The following is a 15,011-nucleotide window of genomic DNA, read 5'->3' as shown; positions in this document are numbered from 1 at the left end:
GATCATTTGAAGAGGGCTGTCCATGCTCGGCGACCATCAAACTTAACTGAACTGGAATTGTTTTGTAAAGAGGAATGGTCAAAAATACCTTCATCCAGGATCCAGGAGCTCATTAAAAGCTACAGGAAGCGACTAGAGGCTGTTATTTTTGCAAAAGGAGGATCTACTAAATATTAATGGTGGGGTGCCCATACTTATGCACCTGTCAAATTTTGTTTGAATGCAGATTGCACATTTTCTGTTAGTACAATAAACCTCATTTCAAGGCAGAAACATTACTGTGTCCAACAGTTATTAGATATATGAAACTGAAATAGCTGTTGCAAAAAAACAATTTTTATAAAACATTAAGCTTAAGATTAATAGGGGTGCCCAAACTTTTTCATATAACTGTATTTAGGTATTGTATGGTGGTACTATTTAGGTACTGTATTATTTGGGTATTGTATGGTGGTATCATTTGGGCATTGTATGCTGGTACTATTTAGGCATTGTATGGTGGTGGTATTGTATGGTTATATTATTTAGATATTGTATGGTGGCATTATTTAAGCAATATATACTGTATGTTTTTGGTATTCTATGATAGTGATATTCATACATTGTGTGGCGGTATTATTTATGCATTATACGGTGGATTATTTTTGCACTCATAAAAACATTTATGCTTTTTTGGTGGTATTATTTAGGCACTCTATGGTGGATTATTTTGGTACTTAATGATGTCAATACTCGTGCCTTATATGGTGGTCAATATTTTGGTGCTCTGTGATAGTGAAATTCATACATTGTATGGCAGTATTATTTAGGCATTGTATTGTGGATATTTTGGTTTTCTAAGATAGTGATATACATTATATGGCGGTATTATTTAGGCATTTTATGGGGCACAGTTTGGTACTGTATGCTAGTTATACTCACTCATTATTTGGCTATATTTAGGCATGCTGTGGATTATTTTGGTCCTCACAGTAATTGTACATTATATGGTGGTATTCTATAGGTGGCTATTTTGGTACTGTATGACAGTATTATTTACGCATCATATTTAAGCACCATACCACTGAGCTATGGTAATATCCATTGTTGGCCACCATGTCACTTTGCTTCAGGGTAACCCTTTAGCCTGCATTTTTTGGCATGATGGCTGTTACTGCTAACCCTGCATGCAGCATCATGTGAGGACAGGTATGAGCTGCTGACCACACGGAGCAGCAGAACTGGTCCTTCTGGTCAGGCTGAGCTCTGGGGTAAGCACTAATTACTCACTCGGAATTATTGCATAAGTGATACTGCAGTAATTACGGTAATTGTGGATGTCTCCTGACAGCACATTGCACAATGCCTTATGGAGCGTTCCATCACACCGAGGAGGAGGGGTGCACACTGCGCTCAGACACCGCACCCCCGCCTGCCCGACAGTCTCGCCTTCCAGACCTCAATGCAGTCCGAGGTTATATATTTAGGAAACTGCAGAGCGAGTGGTCACCGGAAACGGAAGTGCTGGAGAGACTCCCATTAGTCCCAGGAGAACGGAAGTGTTAGGACGGTGTATACTTTGCTCCCAGTCGGTAAAGGACTAAAAGGAGGGCGGCAGGTAGGTGGCGCTGTGCTGCGGTGATTAGTAGGTTGCTGAGGGCTCAGGGGCAGCATCTTCTTAAAGGGACACGTTCTCTTTTCTGCCTCCAGAGTCTGCGGCTGTGATTGGAATGTAAGTTGGCAGGATGATGGGTGTCGCGTTGTCATGGGTTGTGTTTGTGTGGCCTGGGCATTAGTGCTGTGCAGTGCCAGGAGTGTGGGGCAGAGGCTGCTCTCGGCGACTCCATCCCTCTCTCCTCAGAGTAAGTTCTTCTTCTGTGTGTCCACAGGTGGTGGCCACTGGGGAAAGTCCACTGTGTGAGACCTAAAGAGCCGCCGGTCCGACCCGTGTGCCCGTACGTTTCGGAGTACATGATTTGTGGTTTTCCTTTCCATCGGTGCACTCTTTATTTCACCATTCAAAGGCGCCGTATTGGGGGACTTAATTTTTTATTAACTCCTCCTGAGGGGAAAAGGGAAAACCCTTGCGCGCTCGGCCGTTTCCACCTTGCATCTTTCGCCGTTTCCGCCTTGCATCTTCCGCCGTTTCCGCCTTGCATCTTCCACCTTGCATCTTTCGCCGTTTCCGCCTTGCATCTTCCGCCTTGCATCTTCCGCCTTGCATCTTCCGCCTTGCATCTTCCGCCTTGCATCTTCCGCCTTGCATCTTCCGCCTTGCATCTTCCGCCGTTTCCGCCTTGCGCGCTCCACCGTTTCCGCCTTGCGCGCTCCACCATTTCCGCTTTGCATCTTCCGCCTTGCATCTTTCGTCGTTTCCGCCTTGCATCTTTCGCCGTTTCCGCCTTGCATCTTTCGCCGTTTCCGCCTTGCATCTTTCGCTTTTTCCGCCTTGCATCTTTCGCCGTTTCCGCCTTGCATCTTTCACCGTTTCCACCTTGCATCTTCCGCCTTGCATCTTTCGCCGTTTCCGCCTTGCATCTTTCGCCTTGCATCTTCCGCCGTTTCCGCCTTGCATCTTCCGCCTTGCATCTTCCGCCTTGCATCTTCCGCCTTGCATCTTTCGCCGTTTCCGCCTTGCATCTTCCGCCTTGCATCTTCCGCCTTGCATCTTTCGCCGTTTCCGCCTTGCATCTTTCGCCTTGCATCTTCCGCCGTTTCCGCCTTGCATCTTCCGCCGTTTCCACCTTGCATCTTCCGCCTTGCATCTTTCGCCGTTTCCGCCTTGCATCTTTCGCCTTGCATCTTCTGCCGTTTCCGCCTTGCATCTTCCGCCTTGCATCTTCCGCCTTGCATCTTCCGCCTTGCATCTTCCGCCTTGCATCTTCCGCCTTGCATCTTCCGCCTTGCATCTTTCGCCGTTTCCGCCTTGCATCTTCCGCCTTGCATCTTCCGCCTTGCATCTTTCGCCGTTTCCGCCTTGCATCTTTCGCCTTGCATCTTCCGCCGTTTCCGCCTTGCATCTTCCGCCGTTTCCGCCTTGCATCTTCCGCCGTTTCCGCCTTGCATCTTCCGCCGTTTCCGCCTTGCATCTTCCGCCGTTTCCGCCTTGCATCTTCCGCCGTTTCCGCCTTGCATCTTCCGCCGTTTCCGCCTTGCATCTTCCGCCGTTTCCGCCTTGCATCTTCCGCCGTTTCCGCCTTGCATCTTTCGCCTTGCATCTTTCGCCTTGCATCTTTCGCCTTGCATCTTTCGCCTTGCATCTTTCGCCGTTTCCGCCTTGCGTGCTCCGCCGTTTCCGCCTTCCCTCTCATGTGGCTGTGGGCTGTTGCCATTTCAGGGATACCCTAACGCAGTGTTTTTCAACCTTTTTTGAGCCGCGGCACACTTTTTATACTTAAAAAATCCCGAGGCACACCACCAACCAAAATGGCATAAAATCGTGCGTCCAGGTTTGAGATGAAAGTCTGCAGTCATTCTATGTGACTGCAGGCTTCTGAATTCTCACAGCGCAAGCACTGCACACTTTCAGGATTCTCCCTTGCCGGTGGCCAGAGTGGACGGTCATGACAGCACAAGTATGTGATTTGGATACTTCTGGCCACATTCTAACTAGACATGTCCGGCCTCAGTCAATTCATTTTCATTGAATGAGGCCACACATGTCTAGTCAGCACGTGACCGCATGTATGTAAATCACCAACATCAGAGAATTATGATAGCAGTGTGCACTGTGAGAATTCAGAAGTCTGCAGTCACATAGTATGACTGCAGACTCATCACAACCTTGGACATCCCCTTTAATGTTCCTAACAAATAAAAATGAGAATTAGTATCACAAAAAAAACACATTTACATCCAGGTACCTGATAGATGACGTTGTTTGTGGAGTCGCCTCTTTCTTTTCATCTTCACCTTGTCCAGATGCCATGATGACTCTTCTCATCCACCGGCAGAGCTCGTTTCTGCAGACTTCCATCTTCTCCTGTCTTCTGCAGCACATCCCGACACAACACCCTTAAAGATAGCAGTGTTATTATAATGCTCCGGAATAACAATATCTGCCCTAGGCTGAGCCCCTGAGTAAATAATTGCCCCTCACTTTATTCCCAGCACATAATATGACCCTCACTGTCCCTCTTATGGTACATGCCATCCACACTACCCTCTCTCTCTTTTCCATACTTCACACTGCCTTCTCATACTGTGTCCCTCATAGAGAGCCCAGTCTCTCTACTGTGCCCCTTCATTACACTCCTCCTACTTGGCATACTGTCTCCTCCTGGCTGTTACCCTCACACTACTCAGTATCTATTATGTGTCCACTCACACTTTCATCCCCCCATACTGTCTGCACACATTTCTAATAGCCTCCTCCTGTACATCCCCCCCCCCTGCTAACATACCCCTTTGCTCTCTCCATATTTCCTCCTCACACATTCCCACCTCACACATTCCCCCGACTCCCCATACTGTCCTCACACATCCCATCACCGTTGCTCCCAGTACTGTCAGCACACATTTTTCCCCTCGCTACTGTGTCCACCCCCATCTCCCCACTCACCCCCACAGAATATATCCACTGCCCTTCCGATAGAATAAATCCATCCCCTTCCACAGAATAAATGCACCCTGCCCCACACATGCTAAATAAATTCCAGCCCCCCCCCACGTACACACTGAATAAATCCCCCCCATACACTGAATAAATCCCCCCACTCACTGAATAAATTCCCCCACACACTGAATAAATCCCCCCCACACACTGAATAAATCCCCCCCCACACTGAATAAATCCCCCACACACACTGAATAAATCCCCCCACACACTGAATAAATCCCCCCCACACACTGAATAAATCCCCCCCACACACTGAATAAATCCCCCCCACACACTGAATAAATCCCCCCACACTGAATAAATCCCCCCACACTTAATAAATCCCCCCACACACTTAATAAATCCCCCCACATACTCCCCATAAACCCACCCCACGCTGAATAAATCCCCCCACACTTAATAAATCCCCCCACACACTTAATAAATCCCCCACATACTCTCCATAAACCCACCCCACGCTGAATAAATCCCCCCACACTTAATAAATCCCCCCACACACTTAATAAATCCCCCCACATACTCCCCATAAACCCACCCCACGCTGAATCTTCGGTGTCTTCAGCTCCACAGCACAGGAGCACTTACCACCAAGTGTCTTCTGTCCCCTGCGCGCCGGATAGTGACGCCAGCAGCGTGATCACATGACTTGATCACGCTGCTGGCGTCGCTCTGACCCAGCGGTCAGAGCCTCAATTGTACTCGCAGCTGGTAGATGTCTGCGAGTACAATTGATCTCCGGGAGCCGGCGCGCTGCAGCTTCTCTGTGCCGGCTGTCAGCTTGACAGTCGGCACAGAGAACAGCTGACTCCCGTTCCCCCGCGGCACACCCGACCATGTGTCGCGGCACACTAGTGTGCCGCGGCACACTGGTTGAAAAACACTGCCCTAACGCACATACTTTGTTTTACTAAGTTTTCACAATAAATCTGATGAATCTTTGTTTTGTGTGGTCGGAGATGTGGTTGTTGGAGGCCATGTGGGTATTTGACACCTAGTACCCGTCCTTGCCGTTCTGAGGTTTGGTAAAGCTGGGTGACTGCTCCAATGGCAGCTGTGACACTGGCTACTTAGATCCCTTTTCTGGAAAAGTGAGTAAGTGTGAAACCGTCAGACAAACATGATTCAGGGGGAACTTGGAGGTTTCAGGTGACTTTTTTTCAGAAATCCTATAATGTGTAATCTTTAAATCATTTTGGAAATGGCTTAAACGGCATATCTTCTATGACTGTATCCTACGTGCGCTCATAAGGGTCCCCTGCTGGCACTGCAGACCACCAACAGTCCTGAGAATACTATGCAGCTGGTACATCAGGGGGCAAGGTCAGACTGAGCTGCTGCTGCCCTGAGCCTGTTGTTTTAACCCTTCTAAGACCATATAGGAGCACATGATGATATTTAGATCTGTGGCTTTCCCACCTTGCCACTGTCCTGTGCCAGGGTCATATAGTGCAATGTGAGTAATTTTTTTTTTAGACCATGCACATGTCCCTCTTATTAATCACATTACACAAACTTCAGCCAAATCTTCCGGGTTTTGGTGGGACTGACCGTATAATTTCTGTAGTGACGTCCCGCATTTCTACACCTTTTTTTTTCGTTCTCCCAAGTGATCAGTCACCTCCATAACTGTCTTGCAGTGGCTTATTCGTCCTCTATTGAGAAAAACCGCACTCTTGCCTGAGCCTATCATACATCCGTGGTGGTGCATAAACCGGCAGCTCCTGTGCTGTCTGCTGAGTGGGTGGGCACAGAGCGAGTCGCTTCTGCAATTTGCGGACATCACTGGCCCTAGCTTTACAACGGCTATGTGAACTAAGCGTTTTGGGAATAGAGGGATGTTGGCTAAACAAGCCCTCGGCTGACAGCTTTGTAAGGTATATGGGCACCTTATTGCACTTGGTGGCAGGTATAGAGAATCACAAAACTGGACCCTCCTGGTGCGGATTGACTGGTCTCTACTGTGCGCCCTTCTGCAATCTTCTAACCCATGGAGATCAAAGATTGCAAGTTAAAAGGTATTCTCATCTCAAGCATGAGGACATGTGTTACAGATAAGCTATTTGTTTTCCTGGTCCGGCATCCAGTGTGGTCCTTTGGCCTTCATATCTATGCCCATCCGGGCATATCTAGTGCTTGGTGACATTAGGAGATTGTGGGGTCTAGTGAGTGTATGACAAGCTGGAAGGAAGGTAATATTCACGTTACAGTATTATATTGCACCCATATAAGTGAATGAGCAGCTATGAAATACACTGACTAATTGGAGCCCCTCTATGACCCTCAGTGGACAGGCTCTTCAGTAACAGCCCTACAAGGGTTTAATGGTAGACAGTTGATCTTGGCTGCACAATCGCCCAGAGCCCAGGAGGAGAGCCCCCTGTTTATGCTCCATAACACTCAGTGATACACAGGGAATGATGACTTAGAAGCATTGCTAGACCTCAGTCAAGTCAGGAGGACTGCTAGATGCAAAAACACAGAGAAACCTCTGAGACAACCACCCAAAATTGCACTGAAAAGTAGTCTTCTATGGGGTGGACCGTTCACACTATATTTTTCATTTTTTGACTAGCACTTGCTCATTTACTGTGACTTCTTTACAACAGAGTATTTTTGACCTCGCTGTGCTCCTTTTGTGTCTTCACTTATTATTATTATTATTATTATTATTATTTATTGTTATAGCGCCATTTATTCCATGGCGCTTTACATGTGAGGAGGGGTATACATAATGAAAACAAGTACAATAATCTTAAACAATACAAGTCATAACTGGTACAGGAGGAATGAGGACCCTGCCCGCGAGGGCTCACAATCTACAAGGGATGGGTGAGAATACAGTAGGTGAGGGTAGAGATGGTCATGCAGCGGTTTGGTCGATCGGTGGTAGCTGCAGGTTGTAGGCTTGTCTGAAGAGGTGGGTCTTCAGGTTCTTTTTGAAGGTTTCGATGGTAGGCGAGAGTCTGATGTGTTGTGGTAGAGGGTTCCAGAGTAGGGGTGATACGCGAGAGAAATCTTGTATACGATTGTGGGAAGAGGAGATAAGAGGGGAGTAGAGTAGGAGATCTTGTGAGGATCGGAGGTTGCGGGTAGGTAAGTACCGGGAGACGAGGTCACAGATGTATGGAGGAGACAGGTTGTGGATGGCTTTGTACGTCATGGTTAGGGTTTTGTAGTGGAGTCTCTGGGCAATGGGGAGCCAGTGAAGGGATTGACAGAGGGGAGAGGCCGGGGAATAGCGGGGGGACAGGTGGATTAGTCGGGCAGCAGAGTTTAGAATAGATTGGAGGGGTGCGAGAGTGTTAGCGGGGAGGCCACAGAGCAGGAGGTTGCAGTAGTCAAGGCGAGAGATGATGAGGGCATGGACTAGGGTTTTTGCAGATTCATGGTTGAGGAATGAACGGATTCGTGAAATATTTTTGAGTTGCAGTCTGCAGGAAGTGGAAAGGGCTTGGATATGTGGTTTGAAGGAGAGATCAGCGTCAAGGATTACCCCGAGGCAGCGAGCTTGTGGGACTGGGGAGAGTGGGCAGCCATTTACTGTAATTGATAGGTTCGTTGGGGGGGTCGCGTGAGATGGGGGAAAGATGATGAATTCTGTTTTGTCCATGTTAAGTTTCAAAAATCTAGCGGAGAAGAAGGATGAAATAGTGGACAGACATTGAGGGATTCTGGTTAGAAGGGAGGTGATATCTGGTCCAGAGATGTAGATCTGTGTGTCGTCAGCATAGAGGTGATACTGAAAGCCATGAGATTCTATGAGCTGTCCCAGGCCAAAGGTGTAAATGGAGAAGAGCAAGGGCCCAAGGACTGAACCTTGTGGGACTCCGACAGATAGAGGGCGAGGTGAGGAGGTGGTGTGTGAGTGGGAGACGCTGAATGTCCGGTCTGTTAGGTATGATGAGATCCAGGATAGGGCCAAGTCTGCGATGCCAAGGGATGAGAGGGTTTGTAATAATAGGGAATGGTCCACTGTGTCAAAGGCAGCCGACAGGTCGAGGAGGAGGAGGACAGAGTAGTGTCGCTTGCTCTTGGCGGTTAAGAGGTCATTGGTGACTTTAGTTAGGGCAGTTTCGGTGGAATGGTGTGACCGGAAGCCAGATTGTAGGCGGTCAAAGAGGGAGCAGGAAGAGAGATGGGAGGACAGTTCAAGGTAAACGTGTTGTTCCAGTAGTTTGGAGGCATAGGGGAGAAGTGATATAGGGCGATAGCTAGATACAGAGGATGGGTCAAGAGAGGGCTTTTTGAGGATAGGTGTGATGGAGGCATGTTTAAAGCTTGAGGGGAAAACACCAGTTGTTAGAGATAAGTTGAAGAGATGGGTTACGGTTGGGATGAAGATTGTGGTGAGGTTTGGGATGAGGTGGGATGGGAGTGGGTCAAGTGCACAGGTGGTGAGATGTGATCTTGAGAGTAGAGTGGAGAGTTGATCTTCTGTAATGGTGGAGAAGTTGGTTTTGGAGGTGGAGGGCTGTGAAATCGGGAGGAAGAGCTCTGGGGGTTGTTGACCAAAACTGTCTCTAATGCTATCAATCTTCTGCTTGAAAAATGAGGCAAAGTCTTCAGCAGAGATAAGTGGGGAGGGAGGAGGTGCTGGGGGACGGAGGAGAGAATTGAAGGTGTTGAATAACTGTTTAGGGTTGTGAGAGAGGGAGGATATGAGAGATGAGAAGTAGGTTTGTTTAGCTGTGGCAAGTGTGGTCTTGAAAGTAGTGAGGGACTGTTTGAATGCGATGAAGTGCTCGTTAGAGTGGGATCTTTTCCATCTGCGCTCAGCAGCTCTGGAAGCTCGCCTAAGTTCTTTGGTCAGGCTGGTGTGCCAGGGCTGTCTGTTGATTTTGCGAGCTTTGGTATGTGTAAGTGGGGCAGCAGATTCCAAAGCTACAGCTATTGTGGTATTATATAGAGCAGCAGCGTCATCCGCATTGTGTATGGAACTTATGCCTGTGAGGGGGAGGAGGGATTCAGAGAATGAATGTAGGTCAAGATGTTTAATATTTCTGCGAGGGTGTGAAAGTTTGTGGGGTGGGGATTGTAGACATGGAGTGGAGAGAGATGAGAATGTGAGAAAGTTGTGGTCAGAGAGAGGAAGAGGTGAGTTAGAGAGGTTAGATAGAGAGCAGAGGCGGGTGAAGATGAGGTCCAGTGTGTGACCGTCTTTGTGAGTGGCTGCAGAAGACCATTGAGTGAGGCCGAAGGAGGAAGTGAGAGATAGAAGTTTAGTGGCAGCTGAGAGGGAAGTGTCAATGGGTATGTTGAAGTCGCCCATGATGATAGTGGGGATGTCCGCAGAAAGGAAATGAAGTAGCCAGGTGGTGAAGTGGTCAAAGAAGATGGTGGCTGGCCCTGGGGGGCGGTAAATGACAGCCAGTTGGAGGTTGGTGGGGGAATAGATGCGCATAGAGTGCACCTCAAAGGAAGGGAGGGTAACAGAGGGTGGCAGTGGGATTGGAGTGAAGGAGCAGTTATCTGACAGGAGAAAACCAACTCCTCCGCCATGTTTGCTGCTGGGGCGGGGTGTGTGGGAAAGGTGGAAGCCACCGTAAGAGAGTGCAGCAGGGGAGACTGAGTCAGAGGGGGTGAGCCAGGTTTCGGTGATGGCAAGGAAGGAAAGTTTGGTAGTAACAAAGAGATCATGGATGTAGGAGAGCTTGTTGCAGACAGAGCGAGCGTTCCACAGAGCTCCCGTTAGTGGGACTGGGGAAGCGGGGGCTGGGTGAATGGGTATTAGGTTAGAGAGGTTACGGAAGTTTGTGCTAGAGCGTGGATGGGAGGTAGAAATGATTGTGGGAATATGGTGAGGAGGACCAGGATTTGGAGAGATATCACCAGCAGTAAGAAGGAGCAGAGAAAGTGTTAGCAGGTGGGAGCAGGAGAGGGCTTGAGGGGGCTGTCTGTGCTTGGAGACAGAGGATTGTATGTTAAGGAACAGTTTGGAGGAGGAGGTGAGATGGATGGGGAGGATTGAAGAGGAGATGAACATTTCCTTACTAGGTGTAGGGATCAGGGGAGGTAGCAGAAAGTGAAGGATTATAGGAGTGAAAGTGAAAACAAACAGAAACATTCTTTTCAAAGACTGTGGCCAGTTACCTTCAGTTCCCTTCAGGTTCAATTCAGGTTTTAATTCTACTGTAATCCACACTTTTAAGGGATCACACTGCAGACTGAAGTCCATGCAGACTTATACTATGCAATATATGGCAAACTAAGTGCGTTCAGGTGTGAAGCAGAGAGGAGTGGTCTCTGCTCATCTTGGTCAGAGAATTAAGGGTGGACCAGATGCATACAATCAGGCCTGAGTAAACAAGGTCATAAATAACACAGGGTATGCTGGGGTTAGCTGAAAAGCATACCATGAGAATGCTAGGAGCAGAGGAAAGTCTGTGTGGAAAGCTGGGTGATGTAATTATGTGCACTTCATAGACAGACAGCGCAGGGAAGCTGGCTGGATAGACATACCATGATATTGTACACTTTCCGCATCGTCATTATCTCGGCCATTATAGCAGAGCCGTGTGTGAATGTGGGGGAGCACTCGTTCTCTTATACAAACGTACATATTTTTCAGATCATATGTAGCTGTGCCCTGAAACTAGTATTGTATAACCTGCAGGAAATGGTGCTGCCTTATAAATCAAATTATTTTTATTGATGCAAGTAATGCCAAGTTCTGTTTAACCCAGTGTTAGGTGTCGAGTTCCCGCTTCTGCACAAGGGGAATCTCGAGCCATCTCCGCTGCGGTCTCCCATTCTTATCCAGCCGCAGTGGAGTCTGCTCAGCAGAGACGTCGGTCCCAGCATCTTGCTCAGTCTCACTCTGTACAAAGAGTTACTGCTGCTTTTCCTGCTTCTGCCATTGAAGTCAGTGTTGGGCAGCGGCGAGCAGATGCTTTTGGGGCTAAGTCCTGCTTTTCTCTTTCTGAGCATGCCCAGGGCAAGATCTCCCATTGGAGATCGAGGGTCACATGCTCAGGTACTGCAGCACATCCCATTGGTCCTCCAGGAAGGTCCTGAAAGGGCAAAACTTTGGTAGCAGCTTCCCATTGGTCCTTTATTGGAAGGTCCTGAACGTGCTGCAACTATATAAGCTGCGCATGACCGCACGGCCATGCGCTAGTGTACATTTGTAAATGTGTGTGTGTTGTGAGTGAAAGTCGCTCTTTAAATAACCCTCTTTAAATAATACTCAACCTTTCCAAAACTGAACTTCTTCTGCTCCCACCATCTACTAACCTCCCTAAATCTGACATTTCCCTCTCTGTGGGTGGCACCATAATAACACCCCGGCAGCAGGCGCGCTGTCTGGGTGTTATGTTTGACTCCGATCTCTCCTTCACCTCCCATATACAATCTCTTGCCCGCTCGTGCTGCTTACACCTAAAGAACATCTCTAGAATCCGCCCTTTTCTCACCATGGAGACAGCTAAAACCCTCACTGTCGCCCTGATCCACTCCCGCCTGGACTACTGTAACGCTCTATTAATTGGCCTCCCCCTCACTCGACTTTCCCCTCTCCAGTCCATCCTTAATGCAGCAGCCAGGGTCGTCCATCTGGCTAATCGTTACTCGGACGCGTCTGCTCTTCGCCAGTCGTTACACTGGCTACCCATTCATTACAGGATACAATTCAAAGTACTTGTTCTCACCCACAAAGCTCTCCACAGTGCGGCACCCCCTTACATCTCCTCCCTCATTTCTGTCTATCAGCCTAACAGACCACTGCGCTCTGCAAATGACTTTCGATTAACCTCTGCACTAATCCGTACCTCCCACTCCCGACTCCAAGACTTCTCCCGTGCTGCGCCAATCCTCTGGAATGCTCTACCCCAAGATATTAGGACCATCCATAATTTGCATAGTTTTAGGCGCTCGCTCAAAACACATTTGTTCAGAGCGGCCTATCACGTTCACTAATCGGTTATGTTATGTTTGTGTGTGTGTAGCCCATTCACTATCCCCATCTATTCCCCACCCCCTGAAGATGGCTGGACCATGATTGTAAATACATCATTGTAAATACACACCTGTACTTTGCATCTCCCCCTCCTCATTGTAGATTGTAAGCTCTCACGAGCAGGGTCGTCTTATTTTGCTTTAATTATTGTATTGTTGACGTTGTTACTTATGACTTTTGTGTTTGAAACTGTTAAACTGTAAAGCGCTGCGGAATATGTTGGCGCTATATAAATAAAGATTATTATTATTATTATTAACCCTCCCTATTGGATGACTGTTCGCGGAAGGTGTATGTTTGCTATCTAGCGCCCGACTTAGCCATCAGCACGTAATCACACAATAGAGCGTCTTATTGCTGTGACCGCCAGCGCGGCGCCTTGTGCTTTCACAGCGCTTTCCTGACCCAAGCCTGGGTGGTTAGTGGCGTTCGCCAGTGCGGCACTGCATGCACTCTCGTGCTTCTATTGCTGTCACTCTGACACCTCAGTAGCGGTGTCGAGCGCATGAGGTCTATGTACACAAATCCTGTGTCTTGGGATTGAGTTCTGAGACTCGTTGCTTGCGCTCTTGGTGCATTACCACGGCCCTGTGACGTAACAGGGTTCGCTTCCTTCACACAGGGTGAGGTTAGCCCATGTGTGTATTCACTTTGTACCGCCATATAGTCCGTCATTACTTGGCAGTAGGTTCCATCTCTGCACGGTGGACCCCGGGCTGCGAACGCACCATACTCTATCTGTCTTATTATTTGGTGCGTTCCGCGAGCCCTAACACCCAGGGGTGCAAAAGTTGTGGCCCACGACAGGCATTTTGTGTGGCTCCCCCTGAAAAAATTGTTGTCTGACTATAGGTAAGCAGCACCCTACACACAGAAGAGTAGTGCCAGCAGCTGAGGAGCAGGACTGACAAATGCTCATGGTGCCCTGTGTAGACATCCCTGGATGGCTCATACGTTAGGAGAATGGAGGTATCTTAACCAGTTTTGCACTTTAGAAAATGGTATGACTAAGGCTAGGGTCACATTGCGTTAGCGCAACCCGCTAGCGCTAAACGGGTTGCACTAACGCAATGTTTTTAATGTGGCCGCGTCCCGGGGTCGCGGTAACGTCCCCGATCTGCGAGAGCGGGGAACGGACCGCGGGCGCGCCTCGGACGCTGCTCGCAGCGTCCGCGGCGCGCCAGGAAACACCGGCGCGTCGCTAGCGCGTGCCGAACATGGCACGCGCTAGTGCTGCGCGTTCCCATTGCCGTGAATGGGCGCGCTAACGGACGCGTTGCACGGCGTTAATTTCGCCGTGCAACGCTGTCCGTTAGCGCTTTCCCATTAACGCAATGGGAACCAAGCCTTAGACCGGTGGTCTTCTGTGTCACCGGCTCACTTCACTGTCATTTATGGGCGTTGTGAAACATTAGGCTGTCAGTACAAATCCCATTACCTATTTTAGAGAACCCTGTGCATGCATGACCTCTTCCTCTTTAAGGTTTTACGCTTTCCTCAGACTGTTTTTTTTTTTTTTTTACAGGGATTTAGAAGCGGATTTTACAATTTTATATTAGCTTTATATATCCTGAATACATGTCCTATAGGTTTTACTAGGAAACATTCAAAATATCGTGAAAAACGCAGCACTATATGCTGTAAAGGAGATTTTCTCATTATGATCAGTTGGAAACTTATTTAAATGTGGATTTAGTAGCAGAATCTATTTCTAAATCTTTGTAAAAAAATTTCTTAACATACTAGTGCCAATTGGAGTAGATACTGTACGATTACTATAAGTAGGATTTGTACCTATCAGAAATTTATGGTATATACTTTTGTTGTACCACAAATGTCACAAATCCCCCTTTAATTTTTATGTGCTCTTGCGCCCAAAAAAATGTTGTGCACCCCTGGTTATTCCCTTGTCGTCCTATGATGAAAATGTATATTCTTGTTCAGTGTTAGTTCCCAGCCCCATTAATTCTCATTATGGTGATTTCACAGATGCATGGATCAGGCACCGAACAGCTGGCGCAGAGCTGTACTCCACAACTAATGGTCACCCCAATGCACATGGTTTGTTATGGCTGCTGGGAGCCTAATAAAAGCCCCCTTGGCTGCCATCGTGGGACACCTATTAGGTCATGTTGGGACGAAATTAGGCCGTGTATTTTAAACGGAAAGAATAATACTTAAGTGCAGAAGTATATGATCTATCAACCTCCTAATACCCTCTGAGGGATTGAAAAAGTAACCCGCACCCCATTAAAAAAAAAAAAAGTACGCTTTTAAAACTGTTTTATGAAAAAAATCCACTTGTTTTGCCGTGTTTGTAACAACCCGAGCAATAAAATGATCATGTTGTTATACATAATGAACACTTTAATCAAGAAGATAAAAACCATGGCAGAAATGCTGGGTTTGGTCATTGCGCTTCAGAAAGAAAAGACTATAATAATAATGATTGAAAAATTA

At 47.8% G+C, this 15,011-nt stretch overlaps 1 protein-coding gene across 3 annotated transcripts in view; it reads left to right on the top strand.

Moving 5' to 3' along the window:
* Positions 1 to 1,008: 1,008 nt before the first annotated feature.
* The window catches only part of SNX21 (sorting nexin family member 21), a 57,322-nt gene continuing 43,319 nt past the window's right edge, over positions 1,009 to 15,011 (top strand). The window contains exon 1 of one of the 3 annotated variants that reach the window (XM_069752211.1): positions 1,009 to 1,597. The gene's annotated coding sequence lies outside the window, so the exon portion shown is untranslated. The other 2 variants (XM_069752213.1, XM_069752212.1) reach the window with 2 other exon arrangements.

The sequence above is a fragment of the Ranitomeya imitator genome, chromosome 2 (assembly GCF_032444005.1).
Source record: "Ranitomeya imitator isolate aRanImi1 chromosome 2, aRanImi1.pri, whole genome shotgun sequence".
In the NCBI taxonomy this organism is placed as follows: domain Eukaryota; kingdom Metazoa; phylum Chordata; class Amphibia; order Anura; family Dendrobatidae; genus Ranitomeya; species Ranitomeya imitator.
Note: the sequence above shows the minus strand (reverse complement) of the source record. Positions and strands in the feature narration are given on the sequence as shown.